Source organism: Schistocerca cancellata, chromosome 3, assembly GCF_023864275.1.
Source record: "Schistocerca cancellata isolate TAMUIC-IGC-003103 chromosome 3, iqSchCanc2.1, whole genome shotgun sequence".
NCBI lineage: Eukaryota > Metazoa > Arthropoda > Insecta > Orthoptera > Acrididae > Schistocerca > Schistocerca cancellata.
The window spans coordinates 519223262-519250118 of NC_064628.1; the positions used below are offsets into that span (position 1 = coordinate 519223262).

At 43.6% G+C, this 26857-nt stretch overlaps 1 protein-coding gene and 1 non-coding gene across 2 annotated transcripts in view; both read right to left on the bottom strand.

The window, feature by feature from the left end:
- LOC126175331 (GTP-binding protein Di-Ras1) overlaps positions 1 to 26857 on the bottom strand; it is a 1524693-nt gene that overhangs the window by 230413 nt on the left and 1267423 nt on the right. The gene's annotated exons all lie outside the window — the stretch shown is intronic.
- Positions 16190 to 16262, bottom strand: Trnat-agu (transfer RNA threonine (anticodon AGU)). The gene has a single exon. It is a non-coding gene; the product is annotated as a tRNA-Thr (tRNA).

Sequence of the window (26857 nt, forward strand, 5' to 3'; positions counted from 1 at the left end):
AATCGAAGCATTTGAGATGTGATGCTACAGATGAATGTTGAAACTTAAGTGGAGTGATAAGGTAGGGAATGAAGAGGCTCTGCGCAGAATCGGAGAGGATAGGAATATACAGAAAACACTGAAAAGAACAAGAGACAGGATGCCAGGACATCTGTTAAGACACTAGGGAATAACTTGTTCAAGACTAACTTCTATTTATGATGTTTATATACTTCGTTAGATTGGCAACATATAGGTAAACATCCCAAAGAAAAATGGTTCAAATGGCTCTGAGCACAATAGGACTTAACTTCTCAGGACATCAGTCCCCTAGAACTTAGAACTACTTAAACCTAACTAACCTAAGGATATCACACACATCCATGCCAGAGGCAGGATTCGAAGTTGCGACCGTAGCGGTCGCTCGGTTCCAAACTGTAGCGCCTAGAACCCCTCGGCCACTACGGCCGGCCATCCCAAAGAAGACGAAAGACGCAATGGAGTCGCAATATTTACGTTGTGAAAAACAGTGTACGTCGAAATAGTTGTATCGAGTGACCAAAGATCAATAGTCCACCACAAAAAAAGAGAAAAAGAGTGAGAAACATCGTGAACAGTGTGTGGAAGGCGAGAACACAAAAGATGTGATTATATAGCAGTGATAAAAAGTGGTAGTGCGACTTACAGACCAGATGTGAGGAAACACAAATCACCAAATCGTAAGTAATTACTTTTTTTAAAAAAAATCGCGAAGTGAACTGTTTAACAATTTAAAACTAAGAAAACTGTACCGTTATAGATCCCACTGATGATGCCTTAGAACAGGAGAAAGCGAAACGCGTTTGGGATAAATAAAGTAACTAGCAGCAGAAAAACGCAGTTTTATTTACAAAACAAGTATTTATATGCTTGCTGCGGAGGATGGCCACACAAACAAACTTGTTTTATGTAAGCTCAATGATAAGCGTCGAAGCGGTGTTTGATATATTTTTGATTTTAGTTTTTTTTAATTTTACCCTTTTTTCGAGGAAACTTCGTTTTCTAACGCTATATGTGAAATCTGTTTTTTTTTTTTCCACTACAACGTCCATATGTTTCACGTTAAAGGTGAAAAATTTTTGTTAAACTTTGACAATTTCAATTTTGCTATGAATTCCGTTTTTTAAGTAACGGACAGGAGGATAACTATGTAGAACAATGACGTTCCATAGGCCATGTGGCTCTTTATATGCAGCCACACTCACTTGCTAGACGTTTTCCAGGTTCTAAGGGAATCTAGTAAGACACTCATCGTATACGTAAACGAAGAGGTGAAAATTAGGTAGCACCCAATAGGTACACAACACATATAACGTACAGGCAATGAGGTAACGATCCTAACTGATCAAGGCTACTAGGAAACTACTGAAATATACACTTACTTATGATACTCTACAGTAGCCTACGGTGGTTTTGCAACCATAGTAAGGTGGGGGACCCAAAAGTTCGATACCTTAGTGGACTAGGACCTCTATAAGATTATGTAAAAGCTAGTAATTGGTATAAATATTCCTGAATTTATTCTCCATCTGTAGGCAAGCAACAATTACATTGATGTAACAAACTAAAGCTAGTATTTGACGTAAAGGTTTACTTTGCAAAAACAGAGATAAAAATTAAGTGTTCGCAGTTTCATATCCCATAAAGTAGCTCAAAAGTACAATTAATTTAAATGTATTTTTTCATTCTAATATTGCTGAACGCTTTCACTATTTAGAACACTTGAAGACCATGAATGAATAATGTTTCCAATTTATTTGCAGCCTTCAAAAAATGTGCCACATGTGAATTTGTATGTCAGTGTGGATGAAGAAATGTTTTGTGAAAGGAAACTTTCTTTCCGCTTGGGATTTTCTATAATCTTTATAAATAGCAGATATAATGAGCTACAGCTACAAATTTCGTCCCTGTAGCGAAAATAGGAACTACAACTAGGACGAAGTTACGGACGTTCCCAGATTTATTATAATGGGTGCTACACCAACATAGACCAAACACTTGACAATAGCAGTTATATGCCAAAAACTCCAGGACACGACTGAAATACAGCCCCATATTTGAACACAAACCAGTGCACACATTAGGAACAGCAGGCTGTTAATTTAACTGCTGCACTAATTCACCTGAGCATAAAAAGATAAATTGCCTCGTACACGGAAGATAAACGTGCTCCACATAACACTCTATCTCAACAATACTATAGACTGACGTCATGCCTGCACGCGCAGTTAAACATTTCTTACCAGCTGTGGAAACGGGAAATTCGTAGGAGGATGAAATTAAGAGCAAGGACGATGCTCTTAGCCTTTACCTGGCGGGTTCTTCACATAGCACGTTAGCGTCCAAGCAAACGGCGTCGCCATTTCTGGCGAACAGTGTCGCCAACGCAAGAACGTGACATCGCACCTTAAAGTGCTGCCTTTTATGGCAGTAACAAGAAACATAAAATACGTCGTTTTGCCAGACTCGTCATTTTAGGACACTTTCCTCTATTTTACGTGGCGCAAGAAATGAATCCTCCTTGGCAGCTGAAGAAAAAGTGAGTGGTTCTGGGGTGCTTATACGCCGTGCAGCTTTGTCTGCAGGTGTTACTTGACAGTAACGCTCGTGTCTGGTGACTGGCGCCTCCTGAGAAGACCGCTTCTCGCCGGAGTAACCGACCTCCTTTCGACGCCTAATTAAAAGGACGCGTCGTCGCCGACTCGACGTAGCGCTCGCGAGTTCAATGCGGAGCACGCCTGGCTTTGTGCCTGCGAGGCAGCGGCCCTCAGAATGGACGGGCGAGTGGGGGGGGGGGGGGGTGGTGAAGGGGGTAAGGGGGACTTTTCTTTCATTCCTCGGCCCGCCCTAAGCGGATGTTGAATTCAAGAAGTTGACGTCCGCGCTAGAGCCCGGAGGAGCCGCAGCCGCTGCTTAGCGACGGAAATTTGTCGCGACCGCCCGCCGCTCCATTCATACGACTTGTAGAGCGCTGCCGGCACCCAGATCCATTTAGCGCCAATACTTGGCGCCACTTCTTGTTCTTTTTATCCCCCTCCTGAACAGTATTCCAATGCAATTCCGTTCTTCCTCCTCCAGCTCCCTTAGTCAAAGTTACGCTTTTGAATCAGGTCTTATGTACTTAGTAAGTAACGTATATTTACTTCTTAAGCCGCATTTATGTTAAATACAGGCATAGAACGAGGGAAGGAAGGAAGATAAGAGTTAAATGTACCGTTGAGGTCTAGGTAATTAGTAACGGAGTATTAGTTCCGTTGGTTAATCCGGTGTGGGGAGGGGTTGGGGGGGGGGGGGGGAGGGAGGGAAGGAACGGCAGTGTACAATTCCTGCATTCGATTTAAGTGATACATGTTACGTACGTATGCTGCCTGTTCGGTGCTTTACACGTGTCCTGTGGCAGAGTAGTCTGGAGTTCGGCAGTGGTAAGTGCAAGCTGCGTGCCACACTTGCCAACTCAACACACTGTATCTAATATTACGCCTTGTAGGCAAAATAACACCACGCAGTGATCTCACTGGCTCTGCCCACTGCACTTACAAGTGACGACGTCTTACCCAAAATAAAATAATGATATCAAACTGCTTCCACTTGGAAATTTTCCTAATAACGGCATCTGTTTTACAAGTGGAAGACCACAGTTTAGAAATGTAGCAATGTATTGACAATTTTGTTTCTTTCTTTTTTTTTGTTCTCAGATCGCCTTATCAGCTAGTTGCGAGAAAGAAAAGATGGCGCTGAACTCACTCATATTCAATAAAAATATTTACTTACTCAATACAATTACAAGTTATTAAGTACGAGATCAACATTAATGAGCGTACAAGTATGCAAGAATTATTCAAGGATACTGCTTATGTCTACATGTGCCGAGGGCACCTGAATTTCCTGTGGATGATTGCTGTGGGATAAATCAAAGGACTCGTCTTAAGTATTAAACACGGCTGCGTTGTCAGGGACTGTTACAACGTAAAATTAAAGCAATAATAACCTTCGGATTTAATTTCACGTTGTAACGGTCGCTGATAACGCAGCCACGTTTAAAAATTTAAGATTTCTGCCTGCCCAAGCATCCAAGGCTGCCTCTGTATATATAAGAAACTGCTAGGTACAGGTATGACCTTTCAGTTTAATAAGCAATTTGAAAAAAGAGGGTTAGTCCCTAATTATGTGAAAGCCGGTATTAATTTCACAAATTATAAGAAAGATCCCAAGTGTTTTAGGCCTGTACTTATAAATCTCATTTCTGATCATGTTAAAAAGCTATATGCTAAAAAAGATGTACTCAATGAAGAGGCATATTATCTATATTTGTTGTTGTTGTTGTTGTTGTCTTCAGTCCTGAGACTGGTTTGATGCAGCTCTCCATGCTACTCTATCCTGTGCAAGCTTCTTCATCTCCCAGTACTTACTGCAACCTACGCCCTTCTGAATCTGCTTAGTGTATTCATCTCTTGGTCTCCCTCTACGATTTTTACCCTCCACGCTGCCCTCCAATGCTAAATTTGTGATCCCTTGATGCCTCAGAACATGTCCTACCAACCGGTCCCTTCTTCTTGTCAAGTTGTGCCACAAACTCCTCTTCTCCCCAATTCTATTCAATACCTCATCATTAGTTTTGTGATCTATCCATGTAATCTTCAGCATTCTTCTGTAGCACCACATTTCGAAAGCTTCTATTCTCTTCTTCTCCAAACTATTTATCGTCCATGTTTCACTTCCATACATGGCTACACTCCATACAAATACTTTCAGATACGACTTCCTGACGCTTAAATCTATACTCGATGTTAACAAATTTCTCTTCTTCAGAAACGCTTTCCTTGCCATTGCCAGTCTACATTTTATATCCTCTCTACTTCGACCATCATCAGTTATTTTGCTCCCCAAATGGCAAAACTCCTTTACTACCTTAAGTGTCTCATTTCCTAATCTAATTCTCTCAGCATCACCCAACTTAATTCGACTACATTCCATTATCCTCGTTTTGATTTTGTTGATGTTCATCATATATCCTCCTTTCAAAACACTGTCCATTCCGTTCAACTGCTCTTCTAATCCCTTGCTGTCTCTGACATAATTACAAGGTCATCGGCGAACCTCAAGGTTTTTATTTCTTCTCCATGGACTTTAATACCTACTCCGAATTTTTCTTTTGTTTCCTTTACTGCTTGCTCAATATGCAGATTGAATAACATCGGGGACAGGCTACAACCCTGTCTCACTCCCTTCCCAACCACTGCTTCCCTTTCATGTCCCTCGACTCCTATAACTACCATCTGGTTTCTGTACAACTGGTAAATAGCCTTTCGCTCCCTGTATTTTACCCCTGCCACCTTTAGAATTTGAAAGAGAGTATTCCAGTAGACATTGTCAAAAGCTTTCTCTAAGTCTACAAATGCTAGAAACGTAGGTTTGCCTTTCCTTAATCTTTCTTCTAAGATAAGTCTTAAGGTCAGTATTGCCTCACGTGTTCCAACATTTCTACGGAAGCCAAACTGATCTTCGCCGAGGTCGGCTTCTACCAGTTTTTCCATTCGCCTGTAATGAATTCACGTTAGTATTTTGCAGCTGTGACTTATTAAACTGATAGTTCGCTAATTTTCACATCTGTCAACACCTGATTTCTTTGGGATTGGAATTATTATATTCTTCTTGAAGTCTGAGGGTATTTCGCCTGTCTCATACATCTTGCTCACCACATGGTAGAGTTTTGTCAGGACTGGCTCTCCCAAGGCCGTCAGTAGTTCCAATGGAATGTTGTCTACTCCCGGGGACTTGTTTCGACTCAGGTCTTTCAGTGCTCTGTCAAACTCTTCACGCAGTATCGTATCTCCATTTCATCTTCATCTACATCCTCTTCCATTTCCATAATATTGTCCTCAAGTACATCGCCCTTGTATAGACCCTCTATATACTCCTTCCACCTTTCTGCTTTCCATTCTTTGCTTAGAACTGGGTTTCCATCTGAGCTCTTGATATTCATACAAGTGGCTCTCTTTTCTCCGAAGATCACTTTAATTTTCCTGTAGGCAGTATCTATCTTACCCCTAGTGAGATAAGCCTCTACGTCCTTACGTTTGTCCTCTAGCCATCCCTGCTTAGCCATTTTGCACTTCCTGTCGATCTCATTTTTGAGACATTTGTATTCCTTTTTGCCTTCTTCACTTACTGCATTTTTGTATTTTCTCCTTTCATCAATTAAATTCAGTATCTCTTCTGTTACCTAAGGATTTCTACTAGCCCTCGTCTTTTTACCAACTTGATCCTTTGCTGCCTTCACTATTTCATTCCTCAAAGCTACTCATTATTGTTATACTGTATTTCTTTCCCCCATTCCTGTCAATTGTTCCCTTATGCTGTCCTTGAAACTCTGTACAACCTCTGGTTTAGTCAGTTTATCCAGGTCCCATCTCCTTAAATTCCCACCTTTTTGCAGTTTCTTCAGTTTTAATCTACAGTTCATAACCAATAGATTGTGGTCAGAGTCCACATCTGCCCCTGGAAATGTCTTACAATTTAAAATCTGGTTCCTAAATCTCTGTTTTACCATTATATAATCTATCTGATACCTTCTAGTATCTCCAGGATTCTTCCATGTATACAACCTTCTTTTATGATTCTTGAACCAAGTGTTAGCTATGATTAAGTTATGCTCTGTGCAAAATTCTACCAGACGGCTTCCTCTTTTATTTCTCTCCCCCAATCCATATTCACCCACTATGTTTCCTTCTCTCCCTTTTCCTACTCTCGAATTCCAGTCACCCATGACTATTAAATTTCGTCTCCCTTCACTACCTGAATAATTTCTTTTATCTCATCATACATTTCATCAATTTCTTCATAATCTGCAGAGCTAGTTGGCATATAAACTTGTACTACTGTAGTAGGCATGGGCTTCGTGTTTATCTTGGCCACAATCATGCGTTCACTATGCTGTTGGTAGTAGCTTACCCACACTCCTATTTTTTTTATTCATTATTAAACCTACTCCTGCATAACGCCTATTTGATTTTGTATTATAACCCTGTATTCAAACGACCAAAAGTCTTGTTCCTCCTGCCACCGAACTTCACTAATTCCCACTATATCTAACTTCAACCTATCCATTTCCCTTTTTAAATCTTCTAACCTACCTGCCTGATTAAGGGATCTGACATTCCACGCTTCGATCCATAGAACGCCAGTTTTCTTTCTCCTAATAACGACTCCCTCTTGAGTAGTCCCCGCTCGGAGATCCGAATGGGGGACTATTTTACCTCCGCAATATTTTACCCAAGAGGACGCCATCATCATTTAGTCATACAGTAAAGCTGCATGCCCTCGGGAAAAATTACGGCTGTAGTTTCCCCATGCTTTCAGCCGTTCGCAGTACCAGCACAGCAAGGCCGTTTTGGTTAGTATTACAAGGCCAGATCAGTCAATCATCCAGACTGTTGCCGCTGCAACTACTGAAAAGGCTGCTGCCCCTCTTCAGGAACCACACGTTTGTCTGGCCTCTCAACAGATACCCCTCCATTGTGGTTGCACCTATGGTACGGCCATCCGTATCGTTGAGGCACGCAAGCTTCCCCACCAACGGCAAGGTCCATGGTTCATGGATGAGGTATCTATATTTAGAGCTCAGAAATATCTTCCGTATTAATTAACACAGACGATTTCTGGATACAGATTAACGAACATTCAGAAATTTGTAAACAAGGTATATCGCCTAAGCGCGAAAAGAAACGTAGTAAACCTTTTTGTCTGTTTACTGATGAAAAATGTCCTCAGAGTACTTCAAAGAAAAGCAGTCTCGTATTTTATAAAAGAATTTTAAAGAAGACTAACAGTACTTTTACACAAAATGAATCTGTCTTACTCGAAAAAGGCCTAAATTACAATGTTATGCCCAACTTGGCAGACAAAAATGATCTTGATTGTATAAAAATGAATAATTCGTGATAAACTAGAATTACCGTCGACGTAACTAACATTCTCAGTAAAAACACGGCCTGTTATCAAAATGTTACGCATGACGATAGGAAACTGGTTAACTCTATCAATAATAAACTTAAAGAAAAAAAAATGGTTCAAATGGCTCTGAGCACTGAGGTCATCAGTCACCTAGACTTAGAACTACTTAAACCTAACTAACCTAAGGACATCACACACATCCATGCCCGAGGCAGGATTCGAACCTGCGACCGTAACGGTCGCGCGGTTCCAGACTGTAGCGCCTAGAACCGCTCAGCCACTCCGGCCGGCGAGCTTAAGTGGAATGACCACCTAAAACACATAGTAGGAGAAACGTATGCCAGTCTGAGATTCATAGCGCGTAACTCATCCACGAAGGACGTGGCTTACAAGGCGCTTCTTCGGCCGGTTCTTGAGTATTTTTTTCAGTGTGCTATCCTTATAAGGTAGGACTGATGGAGAGATAGATAAGTTCCAAGGAAGAGCCGCGCGTTTCGTCACGAGATAGTTCAGTCGGCGCGAGAGCTTTACAGAGATGCTCAACAATCTCCGGAGGCAGGCGTTACAAGAGAGGCGTTGTGCATCACGGAGAGATTACTACTGAGTCCGATGTTATGTTACATCCTCCCACATACATATCGCGAAGTGAGCAGGATGAGAAAATTCTGTGCGGCTGATCCCGGCGAAGGTTCGAATCCTCCTTCGGACATGGGTGTGTGTGTTTGTCGTTAGGATAATTTAGGTTAAGTACTGGGTAAGCTTAGGGACTGATGACCTTAGCAGTTAAGTCCCAATAGATTTCACACACGGTTTTTGTTTTGAGAAAATTCAAGAAATTAGAGCTAATACGGAGGCTTACCGATATTCATCCTTACCACGCGGCATTCGCGATTGGAACAGGAAAGGGGGTATCAGTTAGTGGTACCAGAAATACCATCCGCCACACATCGTTAGGCGGCTTGCGGAGTACGATGTAGATGCAAATGTATGTATAAAGGTGTGGCACAGATTTATTGAGAAAGTTGGACCCGACATAGCTAATGTTTATTTTAGGAGAAACAAATTGGACCCTTGGCAGAACGCATCACGTTAATGTGACACTAAACATTCCGTATCTCACATCTAACCAACAAGGCGACTTCGCACACTGCTCTGCCAGCTGAGATTTTCTGCATATTTTCAAGACATCAAGGTCAGGGCTCTGGTGTCGGTTTCCTAACGCAAGAAATTAAGCACAGAATACACTATGTGATCAAAAGTATCCGGACACCTGGCTGAAAATGTCTTAGAAGTTCGTGGAACTCTCCATTAGTATGCTGGAATTCAACATGGTGTTGGCCCACCCTTAGCCTTGATGACAGCTTCCCCTCTCGCAGACATCTACATCTACATTTATACTCCGCAAGCCACCCAACGGTGTGTGGCGGAGGGCACTTTACGTGCCACTGTCATTACCTCCCTTTCCTGTTCCAGTCGCGTATGGTTCGCGGGAAGAACGACTGTCTGAAAGCCTCTGTGCGCGCTCTAATCTCTCTGATTTTACATTCGCGATCTCCTCGAGAGGTATAAGTAGGGGGAAGTAATATATTCGATACCTCATCCAGAAACACACCCTCTCGAAACCTGGCGAGCAAGCTACACCGCGATGCAGAGCGCCTCTCTTGCAGAGTCTGCCACTTGAGTTTGTTAAACATCTCCGTAACGCAATCACGGTTACCAAATAACCCTGTGACGAAACGCGCCGCTCTTCTTTGGATCTTCTCTATCTCCTCCGTGAACCCGATCTGGTACGGATCCCACACTGATGAGCAATACTCAAGTATAGGTCGAACGAGTGTTTTGTAAGCCACCTCCTTTGTTGATGGACTACATTTTCTAAGGACTCTCCCAATGAATCTCAACCTGGTACCCGCCTTACCAACAATTAATTTTATATGATCATTCCACTTCAAATCGTTCCGCACGCATACTCCCAGATATTTTGCAGAAGTAACTGCTACCAGTGTTTGTTCCGCTATCATATAATCATACAATAAAGGATCCTTCTTTCTATGTATTCGCAATATATTACATTTGTCTATGTTAAGGGTCAGTTGCCACTCCCTGCACCAAGTGCCTATCCGCTGCAGATCTTCCTGCATTTCATTACAGTTTTCTAATGCTGCAACTTCTCTGTATACTACAGCATCATCCGCGAAAAGCTGCATGGAACTTCCGACACTATCTACTAGGTCATTTATATATATTGTGAAAAGCAATGGTCCTATAACACTCCCCTGTGGCACGCCAGAGGTTACTTTAACGTCTGTAGACGTCTCTACGTTGATAACAACATGCTGTGTTCTGTTTGCTAAAAACTCTTCAATCCAGCCACACAGCTGATCTGATATTCCGTAGGCTCTTACTTTGTTTATCAGGCGACAGTGCGGAACTGTATCGAACGCCTTCCGGAAGTCAAGAAAAATAGCATCTACCTGGGAGCCTGTATCTAATATTTTCTGGGTCTCATGAACAAATAAAGCGAGTTGGGTCTCACACGATCGCTGTTTCCGGAATCCATGTTGATTCCTACATAGTAGATTCTGAGTTTCCAAAAACGACATGATACTCGAGCAAAAAACATGTTCTAAAATTCTACAACAGATCGACGTCAGAGATACGTTCAGTCAGGTGCTGGAAGGTTTGTTGAGAAATGCCAGCCCATTCTTCACGGAGTGCTGCACTGAAGAGAGGTATCGATGTGGATCGGTGAGGCCTGGCAAGAAGTCGTCTTTCCAAAACATCCAAAAGGTGTTTTGTTGGATTCAGGTCAGGACTCTGTGCAGGGCAGTCCATTACAGAGATGTTATTGCCATGTAACCACTCCGCTCCGCCACAGGCCGTGCTTTATAAACAGGAGCTCGATCGTGCTGAAAGATGCAATCGCCATCCACGAATTGCTCTTCAACAGTGGGAAGCAAGAAGGTGTTTAAAACATCCATGTATGCCTGTTATGTGATAGTGCCACGCAAAACAACAAGGGGTGCAAGACCCTCCATGAAAAACACGACCACACCATAACACCACCGCCTCCGAATTTTACTGTTGGGACTACACACGCTGGCAGATGATGTTCACCGTGCATTCACCATACCCACACCCTGCCATCGAATCTCCACGTTGTGTACCGTGATATTCACTCCACACAACGTTTCCCACTGCTTATTTGTCCAATGTTTACGCTCCTTACGCTAAGCGTGGCGCCACTTGGCATTTATCGGCGTGATGTGTGGCTTATGAGCAGCCGCTCGACCATGAAATCCAAGTTTTCTCACCTCCCGCCCAGCTGTCATAGTACTTACAGTGGATCCTGAAGCAGTTTGGAATTCCTGTGTGATGGTCTGGTTAGATGTCTGCCTATTACACATTACGACCCTCTTCAACTGTCGGCGGTGTCTGTCAGCCCAACAGACGAGGTCGGCCTGTACCCTTTTGTGCTGTACGTGTCCTTCACGTTTCCACTTCACTATCACATCTGAAACAGTGCACCTAGGGATGTTTAGGAGTGTTAAAATCTCGCGTACACACGTACGACACAAGTGACCTCGTTCGAAGTCCGTGAGTTCCGCGCGCGCCCCATTCTGCTGTCTCCTGATGCCTAATGACTATGCTGATATGGAGTACCTGGCCGTAGGCGGCAGCACAATGTAGCTAATATGAAAAACGTATGTTTTGAGGGGTGTCCGGATACCTTTGATCACATAGTGTATTTCTGGATTCGGCAGTAACTGAGAGCGTAGCGTGAAAATATTGTACTCGTGAAGTTGTTGGTTCGTTTCTCCGTTACTTCTACATAAATTCGCCGGCCGCGGTGGTCTAGCGGTTCTGGCGCTGCAGTCCGGAACCGCGGGACTGCTCCGGTCGCAGGTTCGAATCCTGCGTCGGGCATGGGTGTGTGTGATGTCCTTAGGTTAGTTAGGTTTAAGTAGTTCTAGGGGACTTATGACCTAAGATGTTGAGTCCCATAGTGCTCAGAGCCATTTGAACCATTTTTCTACATAAATTCCGCATTTACAAGGGCGTGATGGAAAGTATTGCCTCAGAATTTTTTATCTGTTCTGAATATAGGTTGAAGTATTAGAAGTGATGCATATAATTTGGCCGACATTCTCGTTTCTCTGACTCAATTGCAACACTCTGCGGCCGGAGGGCTCCGAAGCGCGTAACACGGCAATGTGTAACTACGTCGGTGCGTGAGAAACGCCGTGCTGTAATCGAGTTTCGAATTCGAAGAGTTTGTCCACATATTGAGCCACCTCTTCTTTTGCATGAAAACGCCAGCCCACAGACGAGCGCTTTGTCATTTGCAACAATGAGAAGCATTGGGTTCTGTGTCATCGATCATCCTCCATACAGTCCCGACTCGTCGCCATCCGATTTTCACCTGTTTCCAAAAATTAAAGAACACCTCCGAGAATTTCACTTTGGTAGTGATGAATCGGTGAAATTGCGAGTGGGGTTGTGGCTTCGTCAACAAAGTCAAACATTCTGCACTGATAAGCCAAAACATAATGACCACTTGCTTAATAGCTTGTTTGTCCGTCTTTGGAACGGAATACATCAATGATTCTGCGTATCAGGGATCCGACAGTTAGTTGGTAAGTTCGTGAATGTATGTGGCATTAGATGTCTTGGCGCAGGTCACGGAACTCGCGTAACTAACGGGCCGCTGATATGCGTAAGCGGTGATAGCGGATCCCGTAGGATTTATATTGACCGAATTTGATCCTCGGGACATCACCGTCAGTTCACTATAATGCTCCTCAAACCGCTGCAGCACGGCTCTGTCTCCGAAACACGGACAATTATACTGCTGAAAGATGACATCGCTGCCGGGGAAACATCAAGCACTAAGGGATGCAGGTGGTTCGCAGCTGTTAGCGTGTCTTCGATTACTAACACACGTCCCATGCAAGCACAGGAGAATGTCTCCCACAGAATAATACTGTTCCGACCAGCCTGCGCCTGTGGTGCTCTGCACGTTTCGAGCAGCAGTTGACCTCGATGATGGCGTTTGTGGACGCGATCGTCGACCTAGTGTAGCAAAAATGTGATTCACCCAAGAAACCGACACGTTTCCATTGATCGAAGATCGAATCCCGATGGTCTCGTGCCCACAGCAATCGTAACTGACTATCCCGTTGGTCAACATGTGAACACGTAGGGGTGGTCTCCTGCGGAGCTCTATGTTCAACAATGTACGATCAGCCATGTGCTCTGAAACACTTGTGCGTGGACCAGCATTGTGCTCTTTCGGCAGAGATGCCACAGATCACCATATAATTTACTTTATAGAGCTGACAAGCTTCCGAACCCCACGTTCTGTGAAGAGTTGTGGACGTCCAAGCACTAAGTGCCTAGTGGTCATTTCACTGTTCGTCTACCTCTTTCGGTAGATGCTCACACATAAATAATCTGCTATTTGTCAAAGTCGCTTATCTCAATGGATTTCCCCATTTTCAGCCAATACCTTCGCTAGGGTGATCCCCCGTCTGTGTGTACTCCGCTGACATACTCCTGTTACCGCGTCATGAGCCCGCAATGCCACCAGGCGGCATCCAACGTCACGGTGGGCAGTGGTCATAATGTTTTGGTTCATCAGAGTACAGTGTCAGTACAAAGGAATTGGTCTCTCGTTACGAGAAATGTTTACGTCGCTAGGGTGTCTATGTTGAGAAATAAAATTGTAGACATGAAGAATAAAGTTGTATAATGTTAATAAAGTTTGTTTTATTTAAAACGTTTTGAAAATTTCGACATACGAAAGTAGGAGACATTAATTTTCAGGACTCTCTCGTATTCTCAAATGTAAATGTTAATTAACAAAGAATTATAACCTTTAATAAAAATAATATCTTATTTTTAATTATTTGCCTTATGAAAATAAGCTACAATTTGATACAAACATGCGGAATAGCTTATTAAATGGAAAGAAAACATATACATCTATAGTACAGTGTGTTCATGAACTTCTGCTGTCATTTCACAAAAATCATAACTCGAAAATTATTAATGGTTTGTTGTAAAACGTATAGGAACTTTCAAAGTGTTTCCTCTGTCCTTCGTTGCAGATTTGACTTGTAGTGCATCAAAACAATGACAGATCAAGAGAAGGCGCAGTATGTCATCTCGTACGCAGAGTCATATCTGTGACAACTGTACTGTGGACTCCAGTGTGGAATTACCACCGGCAAAAACAAGCATAATTAGGTGGTTCAAGAGTTTTAAAGAGACACGCAATATCAAAGACCCCCACCTCTGTCTCAAGCACCTGTTGGTAGAGTGGAAACTACATTTCAAAGCAAGCCCCAGAATTCAATTCGTCTCGCATCAAGCGAATTGCAGGAAGCAAGATAAACTATCCATGAAGTGTTACGTAAGCTGTTACGCCTCTTTGAGTACAAAGCGCAAATGATCCAAGCAATGCTGCCAAATGAACGTCCGGTGCGGTATGCACTCCCTTGTTCCATGCTGATCTCCACAGATGCTGACAATGACTACCTGAAAAAGTGCTGAAGCAACGTTCCACAATTCCGTACATGTGAATCCTCACAACATTAGGATTCGCTTCACAAGTTGCGACATAGTTACAGAAAGAATTCCAGTAATCAAGGAAATACTTATTTTATTGTAAATCCAGTTACAGACCACAAATATTTCTTAGGGTTTATCATCGATGACCATCTACAGGCCGAAAAATAAGAGTACAAAATTTGTAACTGCGTGTCGAAGCTTGTATGGTTAGTTATTATGAATGTACCATCTATATATAGGGCAGATATTTATTTACATAGTATCTTAATACATCCACACGTCAGTGTGTTGTTTGATTTTCTCTTCATCAAACAGACTTCCCACAAACAAGTAAGATAATTTACTACATGATGTTTTCTGCGAGGTCGTAACTGCACCACTAAATAGACTGCACCTGTCAATATGCACTGACCGTTTCAGCTCTTGCCACATGGACTTCGAAGTACTAAGCAACCTAAAATCACTTTACTTGTAATGCCTGCAATTATTAGTCTACAAACGAAGTAAATACTGATGTAATTTAGTTCAGTACACTGTCCTCAGCCAACTAATAGAGTATCTGTATTTATACCCATTACACCCTGTACAACCTGGAAAAATTTATTCGTGGCGCTACCTTGTATGCATAATTTTAGGTCTGAAGATGGTCATCGTTAACTGAATTTAATAACCTGATTGATGAATGTTTGTTGTCAGTTATTGGATTTATAATAAAATAAAACAGGATATGTGATCGGAGCAACCACACAACACATGTGAGCACATCTGTGATAAGAAACTTCGTGGCATAGTGAAACAGTGTGCCGAACCGAGACTCGAACTCGGGACCTGACTCATTCTGACATCTGTGATAGCCCAAAGCTTAACCTCTGGCGTAGCCTAAAGCGCGTTAGGGTGACAGGACCGTTTTACCTGGACCTCGTACAGTTCCTACTACCAAAGATCGAAGGGCTGCAGCTGTCCATCACCTTCCATCATGATGGTGCGTCCCACATTGGAGTTTGAACGTCCGGGATGTGCTGAATGAAATATTTTCTGACAGGTCGATGAGTCGTGATGGTGCTATCCTATGATCCCTGCGCTCTCTCGATGTCGCCCCATTAGACTACTTTTTTTTTTTTTTTGAGTTACGTCAAGGATCACCTGCACACAACACCAGTCAACGATATTGCTACAGTTCGTGAGCGAATGACTGAAGCTTTCAGAAAATGACTAAAACTGTCAGAACTGCTGGTGTTGCAATGATTGGCTATACAATAGCGGAACTCCAAAATCGCCTAGATGTACTACTATTGACGAGTGGTACACACATTGAAACTCTGCCATAATAAAAGAAAAAGACTCTGAGATCTGCTAAACATTTTACAACAAACCACAATGCTCCCTCCCTAATGGTTAACAATGTACAATTTTTTGAAATAATGACGGGGTTTTCTGGACACCCTGCGCTATTCACTCTCGAGAAATAAAGAAGTACTTTATTTTCTATTTCATTTTTCGCGTTTTGCACCAAAATTTAATGTATTGTGAATACTCGGATTTTCATAGGATTATTAATGGTCTTAAATTAAATTTTCCCTGAGACATTTAAGTCTCTAATTTATCTACGATAACATTGGAAGCTGAAGAAGTGAACTAAAGTTTGTGCTGCGGCCGAGACTCGAACCCAGGTCTTCTTGCTTACTAGGCAAATATGCTGACCATTACACCACCACAGCATTATGGTCAACAGAGTTGCAAGAAGACCCGGGTTCGAGTCCCGGCAGCAGCACAAATTTTAATTCACTTCTTCAGCTTCCAACGTTATCGTAGATTGTTAATGAATAATAAAAATATGTTATTTTTGTTATCATTCAATATTTGTTAACTAATGTTTCCATGTGTTGATAAACATGGAGTTTAAACAAGAGTTTCTGCTAACACGATTAGAACCAGTGACTTTAACTATTACAGAACTTTCATTCTATGCTGTTTCTTTCAATTTTTTTTTTTTTTAGTATTGCGTCGTACTGATTAAGAAAATTGGTGTCCTGGAAAAAACAGTGAAAATCCGACGAAGTTTTGCACAGATGTTTTAGGCAGTGTCTCTAGTATTCCTGTAGACAGCACCACATCGCTGTTCTCAGTTCTGAGCGCGCATTAAGCGCTAAACAATGCCTAGAAATACCATCTCCCGCCGAGTATGGGTGGCTGCCGAGAGATTTAGCTTGATTTCAAACAGCACCACGTAATGTAACTGTCATACATTTCAAAATTATTAAGGATTCCGTGGCCACTTATTGACAAACTGCCTATTGGCTTCTGTATCGGGTTCTTCGGCCGACGTTTATCTGATGATTTTACAGGTTGGGGCAGGTGGAGAAATCAGCAGGGCAGAGCACGCACTGAGACCGACCACGCAATAAAATTCGCCGACACGGAAGTTCTGGCTGTAGAGAAGCACTATCACACCCGCTTGTTCAGAGAAACTGTAGAAATACAAAAACACACGAACAACTTCAACAAGAAAGAGGAAAGCCTTTAGGTAAACGGATCCTGGCTTCCCGTACTGCAGCGAACGACCGTCGCAGGTAGCAAGAGGAGAACCGCACCGGAAATGACGGCGGAGAAGCCCTCGGACGTTGGCGCGCCAGGTATATATAGTCTGCGGCCGCGAGTTCGGCTCCAGTTCACCGCCGGCAATGGAGGGTGAAGCTTTGACAATGCGATCCACTCGTGCTGGCGAAACGTCAGTAAAATCATCAGATGAACGTTGGCCGAAGAACCCGATACAGAAGCCAATAGGCAGTTTGTCATGCATTTCCTTTTCCAAGATAGTTTTCGGCCGTACACTGCACGAGCAATGAGAGCACATCTGCAGCGTTTCCGGTGGGAAGTGTTTGATCACCCACCATACAGCTCAAACTGGGTTCCCTCCGATTTTCATATCTCCTCACAAGAACTAGTGGCTGTGAAGACAACATTTTGGAACAGACAACGAGCTGCAGTCCAGCGTAGAAAATAGTCCGACACAGGAGGCTCCATTCCGGGACGTGGGTTTTTCGAAAGTTGATGTAACGGTACAGAACATGTCTAAGTTGGAGCGGCGGCTATGTAGAGAAGTTGCTGGAAGGTGTAAATAGCTACTGCAAATAAAACAGTTTACATTTTAACTATATATGAAGGCAGTATCTGTTCCCGAAAGAACAGAACCATTGATGCCCGTGCAGCTTCTCTAGAATGAAATGATAATTAAATCAACACCATAACTGCAAACAGGCGTTGATATACATTACCGGGGACATGTTGAAAATGTGTGCCCTGATTGGGACTCGAACCCGGGATCTTCTGCGGTCATCAATGGTATCAGTTCTTTCGGGAACAGATACTACCTTCATATATAGTTAAAATATGGCTACCCGGCCATTGACCTTCTTGTGCGAACTCACACGCTATCCCCTAACTAGTATGGGACTTGGTAGATTAATCTGCCACGAGTAATGAGTGTGATGGGCAAACATCTATTAGGCACATTACGAATGTAGTGGTGTGGACATGTTGAGAATGTGGGTCTCACGGGGAGCGTGCAAGGAATAAGTCTCTGCAGGCACACTATCTTCTGTGCCCTCAGTGGCTCAGATGGATAGAGTGTCTGCCACGTAAGCAGGACATCCCGGGTTCGAGTCCTTGTCAAGGCACACATTTTCAACGTGTGTGTATATCAACGCCTGTTTGCAGCTAGGGTGTCGATTTAATTATGATTTCACTTAAGATTTTCGCTGTGGTTTCCGTTTCGCGACCGATCCTTCCTTACTTTCCGAATAGCCCTCATAAGTACAGCTTCTGAGAACGGATGTCCACACAGTTTGATAACATAAATGTCGATCCTTGGCAGAGCCTGTCAGTCTAGAACGAAGTGCACAGGCGTTTAAGTGGCTTGTAAAAGGAAGGATGAGTAACAACATAGTCCCACGAGGCAGGGAGCTCGTAGGCAGTCCACTGACGAGCACTAAGGTGCCGTAACGACACGGTCCCGCGAGCTGATGAGCTCGTGAACACTCACATGGGGATACTACGAAGCCGTGTCCCTGTGAGCGGAAAACGGAGGTGCATCGTCGTTAGGGGCTCACGGCGACGGCGACGGCGAGATGACACCACGTTGGGCAGTGCAGACGCTGAATCCGTATCTTTCTTTTGGTCGAAGTTTACGGGTCACCGTCACCGCTGTAGAGCAATCTAACTGTCTTGGTCTACGTGTATACTTTTTCTATCTTAAAGTGATGTCATTGCAATGACATTATTGCATAGTACGTTGAAGGTGTGGCTGCTGGACTTGAAGTCCCGTACCATCCATGGTGGGAGTTCAAGGTTGCCAGTAAGAAGTGACACAGCTACATAGGCAATTATAGAAGTGATTGTACCAAGGATTGCATATAATGGGTGGCCGTATCAGAACTGACACATTATTAGTGGCAGTAGCAACCCACTGAGGGGCGGAGCGCCGACCTAAGCAGGCGTCCGCGGAAGAGTACGTGCGAAATGTCACGTGGACACGTGACCGCACGGACCTGAGTAGGTGCCTGCGATCGCAGTGCTGTGCCCAGCGATCTGCATGCCACCATCATGGCGCTGATAGCACCCCCAGACGCTACGGTGGCCGCACAAGTCTTGCCGGTAAACATCTCTCTGACTCTTGTATCGACAAACATCCTCCGAGGTGAGGCAAGGGCTGTACCTAGCCCGCAAAGCATGTACGTTAGTGTGGTGGCCGAACGCGCAGGGGCGCAGACATGCATACACCACTCGATGCAATGACCTTCAAGTTTTGCTTACTGTTGCTTCATTTTCTGTCTGGGGTGTCACTGAAAGCATGCGTGAACCCTCTGCTCTCCCAGGCATGATTGTCGGCTTCCGCAAACAGATACACAACTTTTTTGAATTGGCTTCACAGCTTCATCACATAGCTGTGTGAATCTTATTGAAGTCTTCCCAGCAACTCGACAATGTTACGTCGGAACTTTGCATTTAATGTCGATGTGTCGGTTTATTACCGAGAGCTGATTGTCTAGGTTAGTGAGCAGAGCGTTAGCTTAAGAGTTGGGGAGATCGAAAGCGTGCGCCGAAGTAGCGACATTTCCACATTGGCAAGCCAGAGTATGGAGTTCAGGTTGTTTCTTAACATAGTTGAAGGAAAATGATTGGCAGGTACCCTAGAACCACCTCAGAAACTGTACGCGACAACACAAGAAGGAAATCTGCACAACTAACTTACAGATGAGGTACCGACATGTTTTTTCGCACGTTTGGGTAAAAATGACAATGCTACAGTAATAGCAACCTTACACAACAGGGCAATAATGCGATATCTAAGTCGTTCAAGTGGTCAACATGTTCAGACCTATAAAATGAATATCTAGGGAAAGCAGATAAGGCTTGTTGCCATGCAGTTGCTAGAATTGTATTTTAACACTTATCTAACTTGTATGGTTGTAATAAAGTAAGCAATTCTATTAATGCTTTGCACGAGCACTTCTGATTAACCTGGTGAGTGAACAGCTGTTACTACCATAGCACGTCACGCGGCATAAGCTTTAGTGTACAGGATTATGGAAATTTACGTGCATTTTGTCTCCTTATAGGTCTGGTTGAAGGGGTTCCTGACGCTCCACATTCAAATTTGTACCGGTATGACTCATAACAGACCGCCGATGGGCCCGAATGACACTGTGGAGGTGATGCGTCAACCATTCGTAAGCCAATTGAGGTTGTTCTGCGCTGCGATTTACACGTGTCTCTGCGATACTGAAACATCCATCAAAGACACAGTTGACCTCGGAAACTAGAACTGTGGTCCATGTGTCTTGCACCTTTTATTATACAGTACTGGCCATTAAAATTGCTACACCAAAAAGAAATGTAGATGATAAACGGGTATTCATTGGACAAATATATTATACTACAACTGACACGTGATTACATTTTCACGCAATTTGGGTGCATAGATCTTGAGAAATCAGTACCCAGAACCACCACCTCTGGCCGTAATAACGGCCTTGATACTCCTGGGCATTGAGTCAAACAGACCTTGGATGGTGTGTACAGGTACAGCTTCCCTGCAGCTTCAACACGATACCACAGTTCATCAAGAGTAGTAACTGGCGTATTCTGACGAGCCAGTTGCTCGGCCACCATTGACCAGACTTTTTCAGTTGGTGAGATATCTGGAGAATGTGCTGGCCAGGGCAGCAGTCGAACATTTTCTGTATCCAGAAAGGCCCGTACAGGACCTGCGATATGCGGTCGTGCATTATCCTGCTGAAATGTAGGGTTTCTCAGGGATCGAATGAACGGTAGAGCCACGGGTAGTAACACATCTGAAATGTAACGTCCACTGTTCAAAGTGCCGTCAATGCAAACAAGAGGTGACCGAGAAGTGTAACCAATGGCACCCCATACCATCACGCCGGGTGATACATCAGTATGCCGATGACGCATACACCCTTCCAATGTGCTTTCACTGCGATATCGCCAAACACGGATGGGACCATCATGATGCTGTAAACAGAACCTGGATTCATCCGAAAAAGTGACGTTTCGCCATTCGTGCACCCGTCTCCGAGCTGATAGCCCATGCTGCTGCAGACGTCGTCGAACTGTTCGTGCAGATGGTTGTTGTCTTGCAAACGTCCCCATCTGTTGACTCAGGGATCGAGACGTGGCTGCACGATCCGTTACAGCCATGCGGATAAGATGCCTGTCATCTCGACTGCTAGTGATACGAGGCCGTTGGGATGCAGCACGACGTTCCGTATTACCCTCCTGAAACCACCGATTCCATATTCTGCTAACAGTCATTGGATCTCGACCAACGCGAGCTGCAATGTCGCGATACGATAAAGCGCAATCGCGATAGGCTACAATCCGACCTTTATCAAAGTCGGAAACATGATGGTACGCATTTCTCCACCTTACACGAGGCATCACAACAACGTTTCACCAGGCAACGCCGGTCAACTGCTGTTTGTGTATGAGAAATGGTGGTTCAAATGGCTCTGAGCACTATGGGACTCAACTGCTATGGTCATAAGTCCCCTAGAACTTAGAACTACTTAAACCTAACTAACCTAAGGACATCACACACATCCATGCCCGAGGCAGGATTCGAACCTGCGACCGTAGCGGTCGTGTGGTTTCAGACTGTAACGCCTTTAACCGCTCGGCCACTCCGGCCAGCTGTGTATGAGAAATCGGTTGGAAACTTTCCTCATGTCAGCACGTTGTAGGTGTCGCCACCGGCGCCAACCTTGTGTGACTGCTCTGAAAAGCTAATCATTTGCATATCACAGCATCTTCTTCCTATCGTTTAAATTTCGCGTCATCTTCGTGGTGTAGCAATTTTAATGGCCAGTAGCGTATATTCAAAGATGATTAATTCGCGACATGTTGCCATGCTTACTACATATATATAAAAAAGGAAAGAAAGGTCGAGAAGGGGCAAGACGGTCACAAATGTGTTACCACATGAGGGAATACTGACCATGCCGTTAGATGGAGATGCAGAGGGTGCGCAGCAAGAAGGTTCTTTTACCAGGAGCGTCTATATCCTGCTTTCTGTCTCCAGTCACCCTCTACGTGCATTTGCAGTAAGTTCTCATGGATTCCATCTCTCAACCTTTTTTTTTTTGGTCTGCCTAGCGGTCTTCCTCCGGGTAGAGTAAAATCTATGGTTTTGAAGGCCATCGGTGTTCATCCACCGGAGTAACATGCCCTACCCGGACAAGCCGTGTGCTTCTCATCAGACCCTCCATTCCCTAGTGACCTTATCTTGTATCGGACCGCAGATCTTCCTTGTTTCCGTTCGAAAAAGAGAAGATTATTTAAGACTTTGTTGTGGACAGTCCAAATTTTGAAATCACATAGCCCGAAATGTTGGCTAACTGTTTTATACAGCAGGAGTTTGAAAATCCTTGAGAGAATGTGTGATTTAAAAAGCTGCTTCAGACTAAAGAAAGAACGAGCGTTTTGCGGCTTTGGTCATCGTTTTGATTTCTACCTCAGGCGACGCATCCTCTGTAAAGATTACTCCCAGGTATTTAAAATTATGCACCCTTTTGTAATAGCGAGCTCTGACTACCCATGGCTGGAATATGTCTCTTTAATAGAAATGCGTCCTGGTCATCAACACATACTTGGTATTCGATTCATTCATAGGGAAACCGATCTTTCTCACAGCCGCCTCCACGCTGTCGCTCTGATGAGGATAATATGGCCGCGTCGTCGGCAAACGCAAGATGTGTGATTTTCTTATGGACAGTTTCCATCAGTATCTTTTCGAGCGCCAGTTTGAATATTATCAGTGACACCCATCTCTTCGTCTCAGCCCTCAGTTTATTTTAAAGCTCTCCGTTTCGTGGCCCTCGAGCTTCACTTTGCCTTTTGAGTCAGTGGGACAGATTCGCACTAAACTGACGAGTTTCTTCTGTATTCCAAACTCCTTTAGGCAATTCATCACGCTTCGCCGATGAATGCAGTCACATGCCTTCTTAAATTCTATGAAGAGCACATGAAGGTCTTCGTCATATTTCCACATCTCCTCGGTGGTCTGTCGCAGTGCATTAATGTTGTCCACAGTCGAAAGGCCCTTTCTAAAACCACCCGGATATGCACCGGTCAATTCTTCTATAAACGGCTGGATTCTATCCAGGATACAGTAGGACAAGATCTTTTAGCAGACGTTCAGGAGGGAGATTCCTCTGTAGTTGGTGTAGTCAAGTTTTTCACCTTTCTTGCGCATAGGGCAGATGACCGCTGTCTTTCACGATCTAGACACTCTGGAATAGCTGGTAAATTTTTTTGAGGAGTCTCCAGCTTGAATGACTTCCGCCTGGATTCCATCTTCTCGGGGACTGTTGTTATTCTTCAGCTTTATCTTCCTGTTTCTTTATTTCCTCCAGAGCAGATGGCGGATAACCTAGATGTACAATGTTTGGAGGTTGGCATTCGAAAAGACCTTTCGGTTTATCACAGTTGAGGATACCTTGTCTCGGCAATACTGAATTTATTGGTGACTATGGTTCCATTATTGTCACTGATGAACTTTGGGCCCCTCTGATATTCCTTCTTAAAGAAGTTAACTTTACGGTACATCTTCTGAGTCTCTTTCCCAAGAAGGTTTTTTGAACCTCTCTATCATTCCTCTGATGCGCATTCTCTTAGGTCTCTTGCTCGTTGTTTTAGTAGTTTTCCGTACTTTTTCGAACTGTGCTTTGCCTTGTGCAAAATCTGTGCCTCGTAGTCAGCTATCCTTGGCTTCTGTTTTCTTGCCTAATGCCTTAATTAATTCGCCCCCGAACTAAATCTTCCGTGTCCTTGGTTTGCTTCATGAAGACTGCGTTTACCACCTAATTTACGGCATCCTTGACTTCTTTCCATACTTCTCTGTGTTTTTTTTGAATCCTCTTCCTGCATAATTTCAAATAGGTTGATGCACTAGATATGAGCTATGGAAGTGTATCCAACAAATAATTGAGGGCGCTGAGTGGTGCTAGTCAGAGATGAAGAAACTGGCGGAAGAGGAGATCGGCGGCGGACTGCGTCAAACCAGTCGGAAGAGTATTACGAACTGAATATTGATCAACCTGCAGTATAAAATTAGTGGGACCTCATTATACAGAGTTATTCTAAATGTCATAGACACTTTCAAGTGATCGTAAAAAACGTGTGTCTTGAGGTAGAGAATTGTATTGTTTTCCTGGCCTTTTGCCAGCCACATGTGCTGGCGAAACGTCATTGCTGTTGGTGCAATGGAAGCTGAAATTTTGACAATGCCAGCCACTCGTGCTGGCAAAACGTCAGAAAAATCATCAAACAGACATCGGACTAGAATCCCGAGAAAGAAGCCAACAGCCAATTTGTTCACAAGTGGCCACAAAAGCCTTAACAATTTTGAAAGGTACAGTATGATTTTATGTTTTAAAAACAACGAGTAAGAAGTTAGTTTTGTTACTGCGATCTCCATTAACATGGTTGCCAGACCAACTGTGAAGGCATTTTTCGTAATGGAGTTCTGCAAGAACCGTAGTGCGTCAGAAATCTTGGCTCACATTTGCCGAACCTCCATCTACCAGGAAACCCATTTACGAGTGGATACAGAAGTTCAAGCAAACAGGATGTCTTCGTAAAGGCAAAAACAATGGTAGGTCAACAACATCTGTGGAACAGGTTGCTCGGACCGAGGAAACATTCGTCAAGGAGCCTAAAAAGATCAACGTCTCGTACAAGCTGCAAACTAGGGATTCCACAGCCAACTGTTAGGAGAGTACTGAAAAAAGTCCTGGAAATGAAACAGTATCGGATTCAGTTGCTCCATGCCATTACACATGGTGACATACTTTTGCGGAAAAAGTGTTGCATTAACATGCTACTCTTAGTGGAAGAGGACGATTTCACCCACAGGGTGATTTCTAGGAATGAGCCTACTTCTCGTTTCAACGGTACAATAAAGCGTCACTGCGTATGAATACGGGGAGCAGAGAATACTCACATTGTCGCTGAAAATGTCCTTGGATCCTCAAAGCTTAATGTGTTTTGCGCCTTGTTGAAACAATTCGTTCCGTCCTTTCTTTTCACAGAGGAGACAGTCAATGGACATTTTTGCCTAGACATGCTTCAGCTGTAGCTCAGCCGCTAATGCAAAAGGTCCGTGATAATTTCATTTTTTATCAAGATGGTGCTCCACCATACTTTCACAACGATGTTTGTGAGTTCTCGGATACCGAGTCACCCCGACGCGGCATTACATAAGATGGCAATCTGCAGGTGCTGGGATGCGTCCCATGTTCTCATTACCTGACATCATGTGATTTTTTACCTTTGGGGTTACATCCAAGACACCGATTTCACGCCTCCACTTCCCCACAACATCGCTGACTCACGAGGACGTATTGGCGCAGATTTCACTGACATCGATGTAGACACCTTGGGGTGCATGTGAACCGACTTGGACTGTAGACCGGACGTGTGTGTGTGTGTGACTAACTGTTCACAAATTGAACATTTGTGAGCATGATACAAAAAACTTCTCGAACTGCTGTTTCTATACATATAATTTACACGAGGTGTGATCAAAAAGTAACGGGAATTTTTGTTTTTCTTAAAGAATCTTTATTTGTCATTAATATCAATGTCGTTCCCTTCAAAGTAGTCCGCATTAGATACAATAAACTTGTGCCAGCGTTTTTTCCAATCATGAAAGTACTTCTACAGCTCTACAGCTTACCTTTCGTTATGGTGTTCAGCTCCTTCAGTGATTCTCTCTTTACGTCAACAATGGTGGCTAAACGACGTCCTTTCATGGTTCTGTTCAGCCTTTGGAATAGAGGGAAGTCATATGGGGCCATGTCCGGCGAATACGGTGGCCGAGGCAACATAACGGTTTGGTTTTTTGCCAAAAAATCACGTACAAGTATTGAGATGTTACCGGAAGCAATGTCGTGATGCAGTTTCCACGAATGATTTTGTCACAATTCTGGTCTTTTTCTTCAGACTGCTTCACGCAAACGGCGCATAACTGCCAGGTAGTATTCTTTATTGACCGTATGACCATAAGACAGGAACGCATGATGCAGTGTCCCTCTGTAATCGTTGAAAACACTGAGAATAACCTTCATGTGTGATCGAACTTGTCGAACTTTTCGTCTTGGCTCTTCAGACAGTTTCTATTAATCCTTTATTTCTGGACCGTTGTCGGTTTCATTCAGCAATTCCTGAGCGATGTCTGCGCGGCGTCGTTTTTGGTCGAAAATTTCAACAACTTCGGAACAAACTTTTCTGCTACACATTTCATGCCAAAAACATCCGAGAATGCTGCTTGGCATTAACCAGAGGATATGCCGACATCATCATCTTCCTCTCTGATGGCGATTTGGCGATTTTCCAGAACCACTTGCTTTACTTCTTCCACATTGTCGTCTGTAATTGGTGTTCTATGGAGGTCGTCGCATTCAGCGTCTTCTCGAGCCCCTTTGAAACGTTTCTACCACTCGTGAACTCTTGTCTTACTCATAGGAGAATCACCAAAATCCAAAGTCAACATACCGAATGTGGTACAGCACTTCATTCCATATTTCAATCAAAATTTAATGCAAATTCTTTGAACCATCTTTTTCGAAACGAAAAATTCGCCAAGGAGACGAAAACACGTATAATTTTTTCGACTGTCAACAATAAACTAAATATTCACAATAGCTAAAAACGCAAACATACATCAGTAACATGTGTATCGACAACACAAAATAAAATTTTGAAAATCGGATGTATGAAGACGACGAAGTTT